Below are 19403 nucleotides of genomic sequence, written 5' to 3'. Positions count from 1 at the left end.
TCAGTAGAGGTAAACAAAAAGAATTTTTTTTAAAAAAAACAAAGAAAAAAAAGAAAGAAAAACGCACACACACATGTACTCCTATAATAAAAATTATAAGAGGAAAAAAAGTTACTAGAAAACAATTTTTTTCAAAAAATTTAAAAATTAAAAATTTTTAGAAAAGAAAAAAAGTTTTTTATAAAAGGTACAAAAAAAATGAAGAAGAGAAAAAATAGTTCTTTCGTTTTTCTGGGAGGGTTGGGAAAAATCCTGCATATCCCTTGTGTCCGTAACCAGCCTCTTGTTGGAGTCTCTGGTCTGCTTGTGGTTCTGTGGCTTGGTTGGTTTCTTAAGTCAGTTTGTTTGAACAGGCAGAGAAATGCTCTGCTTTACCCAGGATTTTGCGATCTTCCTTCCAGTTTAGTTCAATGGGAGGGAGATCTGCTTTGAGTATCACAAAAGAGGGAGATGGCTTTTTCCTCAAATTTGGAGAAGCTGTGATGAGGCTAGGTTCTGGGTAGAGTTGAGGCCTTTCAGCAATCAGTAGCTTTTCCGGGGGGCTAATTTGTGAGAAACTCACAGAGCCCAGCCTGGAGCCATTCTAAGGGTTTATGTTTACTGAATTTCAATTGTCAGGGCTGCTAAAGGGAGGAGCAATCTCTGGCTCTGATTACCCAGCGAAGAAAGCCACTCCTAGGGCTGGCTCCCAAGCATTCTGACTTTTCCCTGGGTGGAGCTGAGTCTGGCAGTTCAGCTTAGGTTCTTGTGACCTGCTAAATGACTCTAGTTTTCTTCCAAGGCCTGAGTTGGAGCTAGCAGCTCCGCTGAGCTTTGTCGCTATCCAAGATGGAGATCTCCAGTACTGGGGGGGAAGGGTGGCCTTCCCTCCTCTGCACCCTGAGAAGGAGTGAGGACATCAGACTTCTACTCATGCCAAGTCTTGCTTCCTGGGTTGTCTCTGGTCTGCGAACTGCAGGGGGAAGAATTCCACTCCTTGTTGGTTCTTGCTGGTGTTGAGTAGAATCCGCTTGCCCACTGTGTCTGGATCCTTCGTCCCAGACTCTCTGTGATTCAGGTATGGCGAGTTCGGCCACCGCCACCACCGCTGCTACTGCAGCGGCGGCAGCAGCTGGCAAGATCTCAGATCTGTCTCCTTGTCTGGATTTTCCCTCTCTGTCCTAACTCTCTGTCCTGTGATGACACACTTGGTGTGATTCTCTGGCTGAGGACTGTTCACTGGAACTTTAAAACTGCTTTCTATGTGAATGATTGTTTTACCTCCAGATTCTCCTCTGCCATCTTCCCAGAACTCTCTCTTTTTATCTTTTAAAATAATTTTTTTTTATTTAGCTCTAGTGACCATTTGATCCTTTTCTTTTTCCTTCTTGTTCTTTTCACGTTTTCTTCTCTTTCATGCTTTGCATGACTTAATTGCTGTTCTCATCCTCATATATACCCGTAGTTGATTATTTGACTTTAGCCACATTGTGCACACACTTAATCCAGAAATTTATTACTCAGTTTAAAGATGCTTAGACTTAACTTCCTTAATAGCAGTACTACCTCTTAATAACTATATAATATTTTTAGCATTTTTATTTTTAAGTTTTCCACATCTCCTTTCCATCCCTCCTGTTCTCTTATTCTATCCACATTCTTCTCTGAATATTATGTCTTCAATTTGCATAATTTTTAAGTGTTGCATTTCTTAATTTTTAATGTTTGTTTTCCTGTTTTTTCTTGTCTTTTTTCTTTCTCTTTCTTCTTTTTTTCTCTCTCTACTATCATTCTATCCAAGCTATTTCCCGTTTTGAGTTTAGGATTTGTTGTGTTAACTCTCCCACTGCCTTTCCACATCACTCTATGCCTATTTTTTACCACATCTCTCCCTAAACCTAATAATTTCTGTTTGCCAACTTATTCTTTGCAGTTCGTAGCTCAATTATACTTAGTTGTTTGAAGTTGAATAGATATATCTATTGAATTATATTGTATCTGTAGACTTTTGACTGTGCAACTACTGACTTTGGTTGATGCTTGCCTTAAAAGTGTGCTAGCACAAAGCTGGTTTATTTTCATCCCAAATGGGTAGAGCAATCTGGAAAACACAAGAAAAATGGCAAGTTCAGTTATCTCAACTCCCACTCATAATAATCAGGGGACAAAAAAGATAACGAATAATCCATAGAAGTGTTCCCAAAAATATCTACAAATACTACTGGTAAACATAGTAAATGAAAAGATTGAAAACCTGTGAAGGACTCTGTATGAGCGTGATAGGGAGAGAGAGGAGGCAAAACAAAGAATATCATGAGTGTGAGGAAGCTACTCAAAGTTTGATACAGGAATTGCGAGAGTAGCTTGAGAACACTTAAAGAGAAATAAAGGAATTGCATGAGCAGGCTGGGATCAGTCAAAGAGAAAGTCATGAATGGCGTGAGCAGGCTGAAAACACTCAAAGAGAACTACAGGAACTGCGTGAATATGAATAAGCTAATCAAAGAGTAATAGAGGAATTGAGAGTGGGGGGATGAGAATACAGAAAGATCACTAAAGGCATTCAAGGAATCCATAAACAGAGAGCTCAAACAAATCAGGGAGACCACAAAAAGAAATGCTGAACGTAACCCAACAGAAGGAATGGGAGTCCTAGGAAACCATAACTAATCAACTAAGTGATTTGTGAATAAATACTGACACCAAATTAAGGAAGTAAAGAAGTCCATACAAGATCTAAAACAAAACTCCAACAAGGAATCTGAAGCCATCAAAGGCGACCAACTAGAAGGAAAAGAAATAAAAAACAAAGTAGAAAGACTTGATAGTAGGTTAGACCATCCAGAAGATCGAATTTCAGGGATTGAAGTCAGCCTAGTTATTATAGACAAAGAACATACAACCATCCAAGACAAATCCAAGAAATATAATAAAGCTATTCAACAATTGGAAGACACCATCAGAAGGCCTAATCTGAGGCTAATGGGTGTAGAGATAGAAGTTAATGGTCTAGGAAATTTGTTTAACAGGATTCTAGCAGAGAACTTTCCAAACATGCAAAAAGATAGGTCTATTCAGACACAAGAAGCTTTTAGATCACCAAATAGATGAGACCAGGATAGGGCATACCACCATCACATTATAAACTACACACGTTCAATTCAGACCAAAGAAAAGTTCCTTAAAGCTGTCAAGGAGAAAAGCTCAATCACCGGTAAAGGGAAACCAATTAGAGTCACCTCAGATTCCTCAGAAGAAACAATTAATGCCAGAAGAGCCTAGAATGATGTATGCCATTCCCTAAAGACAAACAAATATCAACCAAGAATACTGTACCCAGATAAACTCTCCTTCATATCCAACTAGATCACAAAAAAAGGCCAAGCAACAGTACCCAAACTGAGAATCCAAGAGCCATAGGAAGAACCAAGTTGCCGCAGCCACAAGAAGGTGGATAAAATGGCAGCAGCTCCCAAATACCTCAGTCGTATCTCTCAACATTAACGGACTTAACTCTTCAATTAAACGACATAGACTGTCTACTTGGATTAAAAAGCATCATCCTTCTATCTGCTTCTTTCAGGAGTCACATCTTGCCTGTAAAAACACACATTTTCAATGTGAAAGGTTGAAACAAAATCTACCAAGCAAATGGCCCCCATAACCAGGCAGGAGTTGCAATCCTAATACCAGATAAAATAGACTTCAAATTAAAATAAGAGAGAAAAGATTAAGAAGGTCTCCACATACTCATTAAGAGATCTCTCCTTCAGGAGGATATTACAATTCTAAATATCTACTCGCCAAAAAATGGAGCTCCCAAATTTATCCAAGAAACACTACTTTCGCTCAAATCCCACATAGATCCAAAGACACAGGCTGAAATTTTCTTAATAGAGACCCAGAAGCACAACAAATCTAAGAAGGGTTGAACAAATGGGATTGCATGAAATTGCATAGCTTCTGCATGGCAAAGGACATAGCTAGCAAGATCAATAGAAAGCCCACAGATTGGGAGATGGTCTTCACTAGCCATACAACAGACAAGGGTTTCATATCTAAAATATACCTGTAACTCAAAAAATTAAACCCCCCAACAGCAAACCTTCAAAAAAACTGCCCAATAAATAAGTGGGCTAAAGACTTAAAGAGAAACTTCTTTGAAGAGGAAAGAAGGATGGCCAATAGACACATGAAGAAATGCTCAACCTCCCTAGCAATAAAAGAAATGCAAATCAAAACAGCATTTAGATACCACTTCACCCCAGTCAGAATGGCTAGAATCAAGAACTATAATAACAACAGATGCTGGAGGGCATGTGGACAGAAGGGAACCTTAATACATTGTTGATGGGAGTATAAACTTTTACAACCACTTTGGAAAGTAGTATGGAGTTTCCTCAAAAGACTCCACATAGGGCTCCCCTATGATCCAGCAATCCCACTTTGGGGCATTTAACCAAATGTTCACAAGCAAAACTATAAGAAAGTTACCAGCACAACTATGTTTATTGCACTTATTTACCATAGCTAAGATCTGGAACCCACCCAGATGCCCCTCAGTAGATGAATGGATCAAGAAAATGTGGTATATATACACAATGGAATTCTATGCCTCCATCAGAAAAAATGACATTGCCCCATTTGTTAGGAAATGGAAAGATTTGGGAAAAATTGTATTAAGTGAAGTAAGACAGGCCCAAAGAAACATAGGTCCCATAGCTTCCCCTATTTGTAATAACTAGTATCAGTCTGAATCAAGCCGAAAAGGTCAGATAAGTCGATTTTAGGGAAATGAACCCTAAGATATTTATTCAAATGTTTTTTTTTCTTTCATGCAATTGTTTCTAAAACAATTATAAGATCATATCTTTGTTGCTTTGTATGTGCCTGCACAACTTTAGAACCCCTGTTTTCACTGTATTTGATGTTGTTATCATTTGTGGAGGGGAAGGGAAAAAACAAATCATTTAAATAGGCATACAGGTGGACCCATTGCAACGAGATGTACAAGTCATTATGTCAAAAACGAACTTTACAACTTTGGTGGGGGATTGAGGGTTGGGTGGTGGGACGGGGGGAGAATGGGATGGGAAGGGGAAACAAAGGAGGAGGCTACAATGCTTTATGAGAAATGTACTCATTGTCTTGCCCATGTAATTGCAACCCCTCTGTACAGTATTTTCACAATAAAATAAGTGGTCTATTTTGGAAAATGTTCCATGTAGTGATGAGAAAAAAGTGTATTCTGATGCTGCTGGGTGAAATATTCAGTAGTTGTCTGTTAAATGTAGCTGATCTAGGCAGTTCTTTAGATCTGCATTTTCTTTATTGAGTTTTTTCGAGTTGATCTATCTAGTGTGGATAGTGGTCTGTTAAAGCCCCCAACAATTCTTATCTTTGGATCAATTTGAGATTTTGGGGAAAGTAGTATTTGTTGGATAAATTTCGGTGATCCATTGTTTGGCGAATAGTATTTATTATTGTAATATCCTCCTGAAAGAATGATCCCTTAATTCGTATGTAGTGACCTTCTTTATCTCTTCTCACTAATTTTAATTTGAAGTCTATTTTATCTGATATTACGACTGCAATTCCTGTCTGTTTATGGGGGCCATTTGCTTGGTAGATTTTGTTCCAGACTTTCACGTTCAAAGTGTGTTTGTTTTTATGAGCAAGGTGTGATTCCTGAAGGCAGGAGATAAAAGGATGTTGCTTTTTAATCCATCTAGACAGTGTATGTCGCTTAATTGGAGAGTTAAGTCCGTTAATGTTGAGAGAAAGGACTGAGAAGTCTTTGGTAGTTTCTGCCATTTTATCCACCTTCTTGGGTGCTGTGGCAACTTGGTTCTTCCTATGGTTTTTGGATTCTCAGTTTGGATGCCGTTTCTTTGCCTTTATTGTGGTATTGTCAGTTCTGTCTGTGTAGGACATCTTTAAGTATCTTTTGTAGGACCAGTTTGGTGGAGATATTTTTTTTTCAGTTTTTCTTTGCTATGGAAGGTTTTTATTTCACCTTTGGTTATGAAGGAGAATTTAGCTGTTTACACTATTCGTGGTTCATCCTTCGTCTTTAGGTCATCGCATGCATCATCCCAGGCTCTTCTTGCTTTAATTTTCTCTGCTGAAAAAAATGAAGTTATTCTAATTGTTTCCCCTTCATAGATGATTGATCTTTTTTCCTTGACAGCTTTAAGGATCTTTTCCTTGGTCTGAATTGATCTTGTGCATATTATAATGTGATGGTGGGATGTCCTGCTCTTGTCTGGTCTATTTGGGGTTCTAAAAGTTTCTTGTATCTGAATAGGCCTATCCTTTTGCATGTTTGGGAATTTCTCTGCTAGGATCCTGTTAAACAAATTTCCTAGACCATTATCTTCTCTCTCTAGGTGCTCCTCTACACCAATTATTCTCAGATTAGGCTTTCTGATGGTGTCTTCCAATTGCTGAATATATCTATCATATTTCTGGATTTGTCTTGGATAGTTGTACATTCTTTCTCTATAATATCTAGGCTGTCATCATTCACCGAAATTCGATCTTCTGCATGGTCTAACCTACTGTCAAGGCTTTATTCTTTGTTTTTCATTCATTTTCCTTCTAATTGTTTAGTTTTGATGACTTCAAATTCTTTTTGGGAGCTTTGTTTCAGATCTTGTATGGACTTCTTTACTTCCTTAATTTGGTGTTCAGTTCTTATTCTCAAATCACTTAGTTGTTTGGTTATGGTTTCCTTATACTCCCATTCCTTCTCTCGGGTTCCAATCAGTATTCCCTTTGTGGTCTCCCTGAATTCTTTCAGCTGTCTGTTTATGGATTCCATGAATGCCTCTATTGATCTTTGTTTATTCTCGTCCCTCCCTTGCAATTCCTGTATTACTCTTTATTTAGCTTCCTCATGTTCATGCAATTCCTGTAGTTCTCTTTGACTGTTCTCAGCCTGTTCACACAATTCCTGACATTCTCTTTGTCTCTTTTCAGCCTGCTCATGCAATTTCTGTATTTCTCTGACAGTTCTCAGCCTGTTCACACAATTCCTTTATTTCTCTTTGAGTGTTCTCAACCTGTTCACACATTTCTGTATCAACCTTTGAGTAGCTTCCTCATGCTCATGAGATTATTGTATTGATCTTTGGTTTGCTTCTGCTCTCTCCCTATCATGATCACACTGAGTCCTTTGCAGGTTTTCTATCTGTTCATTCACCATGTTTCCCAGTAATATTTATTGAGCTATTGGAGAACTCTCCTCTGGAATACTGGTTATCATGAGTGGGAGTTGAGATACCAGGACTTGGATTTTTCTTGTATTTCTCTGGCTTGTTCTGTCCATTTGATATGAAAGTAACACCAATTTTCTGGTAGAATATTTTTTCAAAGGCATGCATCAACCAAAGTCCTGTAGTTGCACAGGCAAAAGGACTCAGATATAATCTAGTTCAACAGATACAATCTATTCAACATCAAACAACTATGGATTAATGGGCTAACAATAGCATGGATGAATTTGGCAAACCAGAAATTATTATATTTAGGGACAAATATGAGGAAAAATAGGATTAGAAGAATGTGGAGAGGTAAAAGGAGAGTGAATTTAACCGAGTTCTAATCTCAAAGAGGGAAATGGATTGGACAGAATAGTAGGAGAGAGAAAAAAACAGACAAGAAAAAAATGGGAAAAACAAATATTAAATTTATGAAATGAATCTTTAAAATTATCTAAGTTTAAGGTGGTATTGAGAGAAGAAAAAGATACGATGAGAGGAGGGGAAGGATAGAAAGGAGACATGAAAAACTAAAAACTAAAAATTCTCAAAAATTATATAGCCTAAAGAGATAATACTGCTATTACATTATTTAAGGCTAAGAAGTTTTGAATTGAGTAATAAAATTCTTGATTAAGTGTGTATACAATGGGGGTAAGGTCTAATATTTGACGACGGGCATATATCTGAGGATGAGCAGAATAGCAAATAAGTCACACAAAAAACAAGGAAACAGAAGAAAAAATGAAAAGAATGAAAAAAAAAGAAAAAAGGACCAAAAGGTCATTAGAGATTTAAACAAAGCACACTCACACACACATACACCTTAAATAAAAATTAGGAGAGAAGAAAAAAAGATTAATAGAAAACAATTTTTTTAAACTAAAAATTAGAAAAGGTACAAAAAAGAGTTCTTTTTTTGGGGGGGGAGGGGAGAAGTAGATGGGAAGATCCTGTATCTCCCTGTGTCTGTAACCAGTCTCTTGGTGGAGTCTCTAGTCTGCTTGTGGTGTTTGGTTTCCCTGTGGCATGATTGGTTTCTTAAGTCAATTTGTTTTAGCAGGCAGAAATATGCTCAGGATTTTGTGATCCTCCTCCCAGGATAGTTCAATGAGAGGGAGATCTGCTTTGAGTTTCACAAAAGAGGGAGATGGCTGTTTCCTCTAATTTGAAGATGCTGTGATGAGGCTAGGTTCTGGGTAGAGTTGAGGCCTTTCAGCAAATTGTAGCTTTTCCCTGAGGGGTAGCTTCTGAGACACTCAGGGAGCCCAGCCTGGAGCCATTCTCAGGGTTTATGTTCACTGAATTTCACTTGATTGTTTAGGCTGCTGTAGGGAGGGGCAGCCTCTGGCTCTGTTTACCCAGTGAAGAAAGTCACTCCTCTCGGGGCAGAGCTTTGTCTGCCTGGGCTGGGTGACTTTTCCTAAGGAGGAGCTGAGCCTGGCAGTTCAAGTCAGGTGCCTGTGACCTCATAAATGACTCTTTTGTTTTTTTTCCCAAGGCAAGGCCTGAGTTGGAACTAGCTGCTCAGCTGGGCCTTTTCAATATCAAATATGGAGATCTCCAGGGGTGAGGGCGGGAAGGGTGGCCTTCCCTCCTCTGTTCCCTGAGAAAGAGTGAGTATGTCAGGATTCTACTCACGCTGGAGTCTTGGTTCCTGGGTTGTCTCTGGTCTGTGATCTGCAGGATGAAGATATCTGCTACTTGTCAGTTCTTTCTGGTTTGAAGTAGAATCCCGTCACCTGCTGTGTCTGGCACCATTGTCCCAGACTCTGTGTTGTTCTTTTGGCGCCTCGGCTGCTGCAGTTGCCACCACCACCGCAGCTGCAGCTAATGGCAAGTGCTCAGATATGTTTCCTTGACTGGATTTTCCCTCTCTGGCCAAACTCTCTGTACTGTGATGGCACACTTCGTAATTCTCTGGCTAGGACTCTTCACTGGAACACTACAACTATTTTCTATGTGAGAGCTTCTTTAGCCTCTAGCTTCTCCTCCTCCATCCTCCCCTAAAGTAATCTGTTGTTGCTTTTTAAAAAACTGGTGCCAGTGTCTCATGCCTATAATCATAACAACTCAGGTGGCTGAGATCTGATAATCGAGGATTAATAACAGTCTGGGTAAGAAGGTCTGTGAGACTATTATCTCATTAACTGGTTACCAAGAGACTAAAAGGAGCACTGTGGGCCAAACTAGTAGAGTGATAGCCTTGAGCACAAGAGAACAGCGATTTCAACCAGGCCCTAAGTTCAAGCTTCTCATATTAAAAAAACGTTAAAAACAATTTGCCATCATTTGTAATTTCAGCCAATTTGTAATTTAAACCAATTTGCATCTCAGTTTGCACGTATATCAGTGGGGGAACTAAACTTATGTAACAGTTAAAAGGAAAAAAAAAATGAGCACAAGTGTACAGGTGGCTCACGCCTGTAATCCTATCTTCTCAGGAGGCTGAGAAATGAGGATGGTGGTTCAAAGCCAGCCCTGGGCAGAAATGTTCCCATGAGACTGCTATTTCCAATTAACCACTAAAAAACAAGAATGGCACTATGGTTTAAACTTGTATGGTAGAGTACTAACCTTGAGCCAAGAAGCTCTGGGACAGCACCCATGCCCTGTATTCAAGCCCCATGTCTGAAGAAAAAAATAAAGATTTCAGGGCTGGGAATGTGGCTAAGTGGTAGAGTGCTTGCCTTGCATGTATGAGCCTTTGGGTTCGATTTCTAAGTACCACATAAGCAGAAAAGCCAGAAGTGGACTGTGGTTCAAGTGGTAGAGTGACATCTTTGAGGTGAAGAGCTAATGGACAATGCCCAGGCCCAGAGTTCAGGACTCATGATGGACAAAAAACAAACAAAAAAAGAGTTTAAACAAACGATGTGCACAATAGACTATACACTAAAGATGAAAGATTAAATTAATAAATTAATAATTAAAATGATGAACATTGTTTCAATTTTGTAGGTGATGAATGTAGCAGAAAAAGTGATAAGAAATGATTCATTTCTAACAACTCTTCCATTTTTTAACCTCATTTACTACTTTTAAACTAAAGAGGCATGTATCACTTTACAGAAAAACAAAATTGTACATGTATTTTAGCCTGAATTCCACATTCTATAATTTGCCTTTTAGTAAACAATCAGTATCTTTTCATATAAAATAGCTGTGATACCTTTATTTAATACTTCACATCTTTCCAGTATTTGGTTATATCAAAATTCCTCCTTTCCTTCTTTTCTTCTTTCCATTCCTTCATATCCTTTCCTCCTTTCAATCCTAGCAATTAAACTCAGGGCTTCATTCATTTTAGGTAGGTGCTCTACAAAGTGAGCCATACACCTGCTCTTTTCACTTTAGTCACTTTTGTTTTTGTTGGTCATGTGGTTTGAACTCTGCACCTGGACACTGTCCCTGCACTCTTCAGCTCAAGGCAAGTGCTCTACTGTTTCAGCCACAGTGCCGCTTCTAGTTTTCTTGTGGATTATTGAGATAGGAGTCTCACACACTTTCCTGCCTAGATTTGCTTTGAACTGGGATCTTCAAATCTCAGCCTCCTGAATAGCTAAGATTAAAAGCATGAGCCACCTGCGCTCAGTGCTGCTTTAGCCATTTTTATGACAGGGTTTTCTGTTTATGACCAGCCCAGCATGGATCACAATCCATTGATGACAGGGAGGGTTGTGTGTAGCAAGTCAGATACAGTGGGGAAACAACTTTCTCTGCCCATCACAGGGAGAATTTTGGAGTATTGTATTAGAAATTTCTAGAAGTGGGTTGTGAGGAGCATTCTGCTCCCAGGAGTCTCTTCCCACTTCCCAACATTCTAGTCCTGCCAGAAAAGGTCTATAGTAGAAGGCTCAGGATGGAGATAGCAGACTCTCATTTTCCTTGTCACCAATATGCCCACAGCATCGATTGTTCCATCTTAACTATTTGGATGGACATCTACCCTGATGATTTTTATGAGCACAAGAAACTTGACATCCTGAAAAAACTTACACAGTATGACAAGCTCAACATGCCCTCTTCAGACTTGCTGTTCTGCTTACATATTCTTCTGGACCAGCTGGAGCAACGCATGGCCTGTGAGACCAAGAAAAAGAGTAAATAATCCTTGTTTAGTTGCCTTAGAGCTTGTGAGTAGGGATAGATCCTAGGTCTCAAGGGATGGGCCTGCTTGGCCAAAAGCCCTTTGTACTACCCAGCTTGGCAAAATGTCTTTATGGATGTTCTATGCCGGGTAATGTCTGTTCCCTTTTTAAAAGAACTTGGACATAACCACTCATTAGAAACACCCTACCTTCTCATCAGTGTTCAGTCCAAACTCAAGTTCTACAGCTTCTCCTACTAAATCCTCATAGAAGTTTAGTCACACTTTAACTTCTAGAGTGTACTCTAAGACTCCTGTACCTGTTTCCATTCTTATGTTTGTGTCACTGTAGAGAACTTCCTGCTGAACTCCAGATAAAGAACCCATCAGTGATGTCGCCTATGGTGACTGATGGAGATTGGAAGCCAACACTGGACTCCAGAAAGCATGTGAACATAGAGGCTTTTTTCAATGTGTAGAAAGACCCAACTAGGTTTTGAGTCCTGTGGACATCCCACTGGTTCTGAACTCCACATGTTATGTAGGTGTACCTGCACATACCACCAAGGAAGAAGATGATCCAGAATGTCTTCCATTGACGTTCACAATTCACCTAGATCACATCCAAACCAGTAAAAAATGTTTTGGTCTTGGAGTGCAGGGTAAATATGTGCTAATGGAAAATGACCCCAGTCTATGTTCAGGAAAACCAATAAGTTAGGTCCAAAGTCTAGATTCAGTTGAGGAAAGGGAATCTGTTCTGACAGAATATCCAGACCAATCTGTCCTTCTGCTGGGGATCCAATTTCCAGTTGAGAAATAAGATCTGTCCCTCCCTAGACTCAGGAAGAAAATACTGCCTTTAATGAGGAAGTAGATCATTTTGAGGACTCTGAGGCAGAATTTGTGTGTGAAGGCAACTTAGAAGACAATCCAGATTTAGAGATTGCTTCCCCCCTTATTTAGAAAATCTTTATATTTCTTTTTGGTCCTGATTGTTGTAAAATGATCATTCTAGTTATTTTTCTAACGTTATTAAAATGTCAATGTTTATGTTATGTTATACAATTCATGAGCCTTAAATGTGTTTTTTTTTTTTCAACCTACAATGTAAAGCACCATGCACATGTGTTTTGTGTGTGGGAAAACAGAGTGACAGGGGGATGAACAAGAGAGCCTACTGGATATAAAGGGAATGGTTAAATGCACAGGGAGTTGCAAGGAAGCCAGGCCATGCCTACATGTGGTGATAAGGTGGCTACAACAGATCTAGGACATACCAGATCAGATGACCTAGAAAGCTGTTCTGTCAATTGGGACATATGCTACAATACTCATACTGGTATGTGGGACTTTCTTCCAACAGTGAGCTCAAGTCTGTATACATATTCATTGTGCTTTGGGAAATATTGAAGAAAAAATTGGCTCCATTAACATAAAAATTCTACTTAGGGCTGAATATATTTGACAAAATACATAAGAAATATCAACACTGGAAAGTATAAGCCATCATCAATAGAAGAAAGAAGGTTTACATAGATGGACAAACAAAATCAGGAAGCAATTAAATCAGTTATATGGAAATACATGTTATATTCATTACATTTTATGTAGTATATTATATGATATATAAGATCGAATATGATTTTTCATACTACAAGGGCTTTTAACTTTTTCAATCTTAAGTATTTTTTTCACATAATATTAGTGTAAAACATTATTGGGGAAAGCGGTAATATAACTTTGATTATAATTATATGAATACATATTTTTGTGTTTCTAGATATAACACTGATTATAAATAGATGAATAAATATAAGCATATATTTGTATATCTGTCTATGAGGTGAATATAATGAAACAGGCTACACGATGTATAAAAAGGCGGTTATGAGTTAGTATATGAGACTCAGGCCTGTAATCCTAGTGATGTGGGAAGCTGAGTTCTGAGTTTTAGTTTCTCTTACTCCCATGCCATTAGATTTTCAGAGGAGACCTGGTCCCTCGATTGTAGTCAAGCGACACGTATGCAGTTGGATCACACTCTGTGTGCTATGACACTCTTATGCTATGACAGTCTACTCAGTTCCTGTGCCAAGATGGACATCTGTAGAACATCAGATGGAAAGTTGGCATTCCCTCCCAAAATGTTTTTGACTATCCTGAATTAAACCTTATTTCCCTTCCCAAGCTGCAAACACATAGAAATATGTCAAGGGCTCAAGAGAGATGGACAAAGACTTACAAATACATAAAATTATATACTTTTGGGGGGTGCCCAGTTGTCAGCTTGAACTCTGGGCCTGAGTGCTATCCCTCAACTCTTCAGCTCAAGGCTAGTGCTCTACCACTTGAGCTACAGGGCCACTTCCAGCTTATTTTCTTTTTGCTTATGTGGTTCTGAGGAATCGAACCCAGAGCCTCATGCATGCAAGGCAAGCACTCTACCACTGAGCCACTTTTCCAGCCCCCAAATTATATACTTTGTTTCAGTAATTCAATGACAAATCATGAAAGGCATATCTTGATTTTTCTTTTTTTAATGGAAATGGGAATATACACTGAGTGCATTAGGGAGTAGGTGATAGTTTGGATGCTGAGTTGTGGAATGCACTCCTGGGCATGGGAGACACTTGCCTTTGAGAACTTGTGTGGGGATGCGTCTCCGCACACAGCTTCACAAAACAATGCCCATAACTTGTATGGTGTCATAGCCATCTTTACATAACAGCAAATAGGTGTCAGGCAATGATCTTTCTCTGAAGTGGACTCAGCAACACAGAAAGGCACAAAGAATGAGAGGGAATGACTGCTAGCCACCAGATATCAGCTTCAAGAGCTGTCCTGACCAGAATCTAGGATAAATTGAGCTGGAGAAGGCTGATCCCCATGCAAGGTTCCTGAGCACTAAGGACCAGGCACTATTATAGGTGTTGGAGAAACAAGTGAATGTGGCTCTCTCCTCATCAATTTCATGCTGAAAAGAAAACCAGAAATCATAATGATAATTTTTGTAAATCAGAGACATGACATTGGTAGTTTTGTGGCAACAATTTCACAGCGGGTATGTGAGGAGATATCCCTGAGGAGGAGATAGTTAACCTGAGAGCCATCATCCATGCAATTAACTAGAAGCAGGGACTCCAGGCAGTAAGAGCAGCAACTACATCCCTCAGTGATGGGAAAGGACGTAACTTGCTTCAGAAAAAGAAAACATCACTGACGTGCTTGCTTGTGAAGTAAGAAAAAAAAGGTACAACGAAGAAAAAAAGATCAGACATGAAGATCAGAATAAATTATATAGACATTGGATGCTGCGAGTTACAAGGAGAAAAATTCTGATGTTATTCTAAATCTGACATGACCCACTGGAACCAAAGTGCTCAAATAGTACCTAGACACATCTGATTCACCTATATACTTTTAAAATGTGATTCTAGCCAGGCTCTGGTGGCTCACAACTGGAATGCTAGCTACTCGGGAGGCTGATACCTGAGGATCAGATTTGAAGCAAGCCCAAAGAGGAAATTTGGAAAGACTGATCTCCAATTAAACACCAAAATTATGGACATGAAGCTGTGTTAAACTGGTAGAGCACTAGCCTTGATAAAAAATTAAGGGACAGCACCCAGGCTCTAGGTTCAAATCCCTTGACTTCACAAAACAAAGAAGTCAACAAATAAAATTTGGTGCTCAGTCGATCAGCACTTAGCATTCTACTTCAATGTATTTAGTATGAGCCTAGGAAGTTACATCCTTAGCAAATGCTCTCCCCTCATATTCTGCTTCATTACCAGTATTCAAATGCCTGGCATTAACAAAGTCTCCTCCCAGTTAGCATAGCAATCTACCACTGGGAATTAATAGATATATTTTGATTAATCATGATCTATCCACACACATCAAATGAGTGATAGCCACATTCCACTATTCTGAATGATTTTGCTCCCCCTTTGAGTTAATAAGGCTTACCATTAAAAGCTATAGAATACTTATCAAATTAAGTCAACAATTATCATTCTTCGACCCAATCTTGTAACCTATGTTATGTGTTTTTTTTTTTTTTTTTTTGATGTCGATGCCCTGTATCTTGTATATACATTTCTCTAGCTTTGCGGGGAGAAGGGAAAAAACAAATGCTTAACTAGGGATACAGTTTGACCCATTTTAACAATGAGATCAAGACACTATGTTCAAAAACGTACTTTACAATTTTTATGCAGGGAGTGGGGAGGTGGGATGGAAAGGAGTAGTTGTGGAGGTGGAAGGGTAGGGATGGTAGGGGAAAAACAAAGGAGGAAGTAACAATGCTTGAGAGGAAATGAACTCATTACCTACTTTATGTAACTGTAATTCTTTGTACATTATTTTTACAATAAAAAACGTATTAGAAAAGATGAAAAGACCCAGAAATAAAACTACATACTTACAATCATCTGATATTCGACAAAAGAGCGAAAGATGTAATGTGGAAAAAACATAGCCTTGCTGGGTGCCTGTGGCTCATGCCTTTAATCTAGCTACTCAGAAGGCTGAGATCTGAGGATGGTTGTTGAAAGCCAGCAGGGCCAGGGAAGTCCATGAGACTCTTAGCTCCAATAAACCTGAAGAAAATGGGAAGTGGAACTGTGGTTCAAGTACTAGCCTGGAGATGAAATGCAAAGGGGTAGCTCCGAGGCCCAGAGTTCAAGCCCCACGACCAACACACACAGACACACAGACACACACAGACACACACAGACACACACACACACAGACACACACACACACACATACACACACATCATAGCCTCTTCAACTATTGGTGTTGGGAAAACTGGACATCCACAGGCAGAAAACTAGAAGTGGATCTCTGCTTGCACTAACATCAACTCAAAATAGATTAACTATATTAAAATCAGCCAAACTACTATAACACAGAAAAAGGGTGATATTAGAACTTATAGGTATTGAGGTGCGAGCTGGGCAGCTGCACGCCGAGCACCAGTAGTTGCGCTCCAGATCCTACAATCTCACACCGCCTGCCTAGACCCAGTAACCGCTTACTCCAGTTGGCCCCTGCGACAGGCGCCATGCATCGAGCGGCGCCCAGCACTCTGGGCAGCTCTGCTCACCGCCCTGGCTCTGTTCCTCAGGCCGCCGGTGACGAGGATCCCATCTTACGCTGAGAGCCCTGTGATGCCAACACGCTGGCTCAGTGCAGGGGTGTGCCAATCTGGTGCCCGAGCCAGGCTATGCCTGCTGCCTGACATGTGCTCTGCCCTAGGGCCAGCCGTGCGGTGTCTACACCGAACGCTGCAGCTGCAGCTAGGGGCTCAGCTGCCAGCTGCCACTGGGCAAGCCGTGCCCACTGCAGGCGCTACTGGATGGCTGCAGGTTCTCCCCCAATGCCAGCATCCTGGCCAGCTGAGGCTTACCTGCTGCTGGTGCCCTCCGCCTCAGGAAATACTAGTGAGTCGGAGAAGGACCGAGGCACAGGGAGCGTGGAGAGCCATGCCCTGCCCAGCACACATAGGGTGCCTGACTCCAAGTTCCATTCCATTCACGCAAAGCTGGACACCATCAAGAAAGGTCACGCGAAGGACAACCAGCGCTATAAAGTTGACTATGAGTCCCAAAGCATGGACACCCAGACCTTCTCCTCGGAGTCCAAACGGGAGACAGAATATGGTCCCTGCCTTAGAGAGATGGAAGACACCCTGAATCACCTGAAGTTCCTCAATGTGCTGAGTCCCAGGGGTGTGCACATCCCCAACTGGGACAAGAAAGGATTTTATAAGAAGAAGCAGTGTAGCCACTCCAAAGGCAGAAAGCGGGACTTCTGCTGGTGCGTGGACAAGTATGGTCAGCCCCTCTCAGGCTTCAAGAGCAAGGGCACCGATGACGTGCACTGCCTCGGCATGCAGAGGCAGTAAACCCCACTGCATCAGTTAAATTGGAGCTCCAATACGCCTTACTTTGCACAAAAGACTGCCACGGACAGAACAGCACCTGCCTACAGCCTCAACTTATATTTCTTTTTGTGATGACTTGGTTTTGTGTGTGTGTGTGTTTTTTTAAGAAAACCAAAGTTTAGACAGAGATTTTTGAAATGTCTATTATTCCTTTAAATGGTAAACTTGAGCATCTTTCCACTTTTCAGTAGTCAGAAAAGAAAATTAATTTCTCTGTTGCTTTCTGTAAAAATAACTGATACTCCTGCCCAAAACATCGGATTTGATCCCCTTCTAGAATCCTCTCCACATCTGCCCATTGGAACAGCTGACCTTCTGCCTCCCTCACTTCAGTGGCTATTGTAGAAGACACCTCTTTGCCCTCCGCCCTGCTCAGGCCTCATGGAGAACAGGAAAGTCAGAAACTCCAGTCACCTGGACAGGACATCTCTACCATACATGAGACCCCTGGCCCTCCTGGAACTATCTGATTCCAAGGCATGGACCCCTGGGCCACAAAGCTTCTTCATTATCTGCAAGTGACTTGATCTGCTTGGAAAATACTGGAGACATTGAGGTGGAATATAACTGACCAAGAAAGTTCTATAAAACTGACCAAAAAAGTTCTAGCACATTTTGGGAAACTTGTAAATGCAGATCTTTCTGACTTCCCTCCATTAGGCAGCTTTTCAAGGATGGAGCCTAGTGGAAGGCCCAGGGTGGCCTTGGCTGTGGTCCAGCAGGGCATGGAGGAGGCTGGGAGTATACCCCACACTTCACCAGTAATGGAGTAATCGCTCTGGAGACAACAACAACAACAACAAAATGTTTTCTAATTTAACTCCTAGTTTGGGGTTGAGGATAATAAACTATTTAAAGGCAAAAGTTTATTTTCACCCCTCATCTTTATTCTTGACCTAACAAAACAATGGTGTTTAATGTTATCTAAACAGGAAAGATGAACAGCTTGTTGAGAAGCCTCATAGGGACACTGGGAGCACATAGAGAATAACTTGTGTTTGTTGAACTTGGAGTCCAACTTATACTTTACAATTCACACATATATGCAGAGAGAGTTATATGTTCTCAATAGTTAACATTGTATACAGCATAGCCCAACTATAATAGGATCCATACTAGATAATCCTAGACAGTGTTAGATACTGGAAGGTGTCACTATGGCCGTGACCAGGAGAGGACACTCAGTCCAGGCTGGGCTTTTCTCTCCCCAAGGCCAAACCCATGGCAGCGTTGGGTGTGTGGCGATTTTCCTGTCCTACACTGCAGAGAGCTCTCCTTAAGAACAAAAAGAGGCCTCAAGACAGTCTGCCTACTTATTACGAGCTTTCCTTTATTTTTCAAATTTTGGGGGGGGGAAAGTATTTTTTGAAAAGTTTTGTCTTGCGATGTATTTATAAAAGTAAATAAAGTTTTTACCATTAAAATAATAATTAAAAAAAGAACTTATAGGTACTGGCAGGAACTTCCTGAATAGAATCCCAGGGGCATAATAGATAGGAAAGAGACCCAACAAATGGGACTACACCAAAGAAAAAACCTACACAGGCTAGAGACATAGCCACTAAATTAAAAAGACAGCCAACAAATTGGGAAAAGATATTTACCTGCAATACATCAGACAAAGGGCTAATTTTCAATGTATACATGGATCTCAAGGAACAACTCCTCCGCAAACTAATAAACCAATCACCAAATGGGCAGAGGAGCTAAGGAGAGACTTCTCATAAGAAGAGGTAAGAATAGCAAAGAAACATATCAGGAAAAGGTTCATCATCCCTGGCCATAAAGAAAATATAAATCAAAGTAATCCTGAGATACCATCTTATCCAAATATCTTGAATTAGACAACAAATGTTGGTGGGGAAGTGGAGAAATTAGAAAATGGCAAGGACATTTGTACAACCATGTTCCTTGCTGCTCAATTCACAGTGACAAGAAATGTATACAACCCAGATGCCCCACAATAAATGAATGGAACCAATAATTATGCCATCTATATACAATGAAATTTTACAGAGCCATTAGAAAGGATAAAATAATGTCATTTGCAGGGAAATGGAGACACTAGAATAAATCATGTTAAGAAAGTTAAGAGAACATCAAATTGACAAATGGTAC

The 19403-nt window shown here is 40.2% G+C and overlaps 1 pseudogene; it reads left to right on the top strand.

Moving 5' to 3' along the window:
* The window catches only part of LOC122126342, a 178827-nt pseudogene extending 161295 nt beyond the window's left edge, over window positions 1-17532 (top strand).
* The last annotated feature ends 1871 nt before the right edge of the window (window positions 17533-19403 follow it).

This window comes from Dipodomys spectabilis, unplaced genomic scaffold (genome assembly GCF_019054845.1).
Source record: "Dipodomys spectabilis isolate Male_0828 unplaced genomic scaffold, ASM1905484v1 ptg000275l, whole genome shotgun sequence".
Taxonomy (NCBI): domain Eukaryota; kingdom Metazoa; phylum Chordata; class Mammalia; order Rodentia; family Heteromyidae; genus Dipodomys; species Dipodomys spectabilis.
This window is presented reverse-complemented; position numbering and strand designations above follow the sequence as displayed.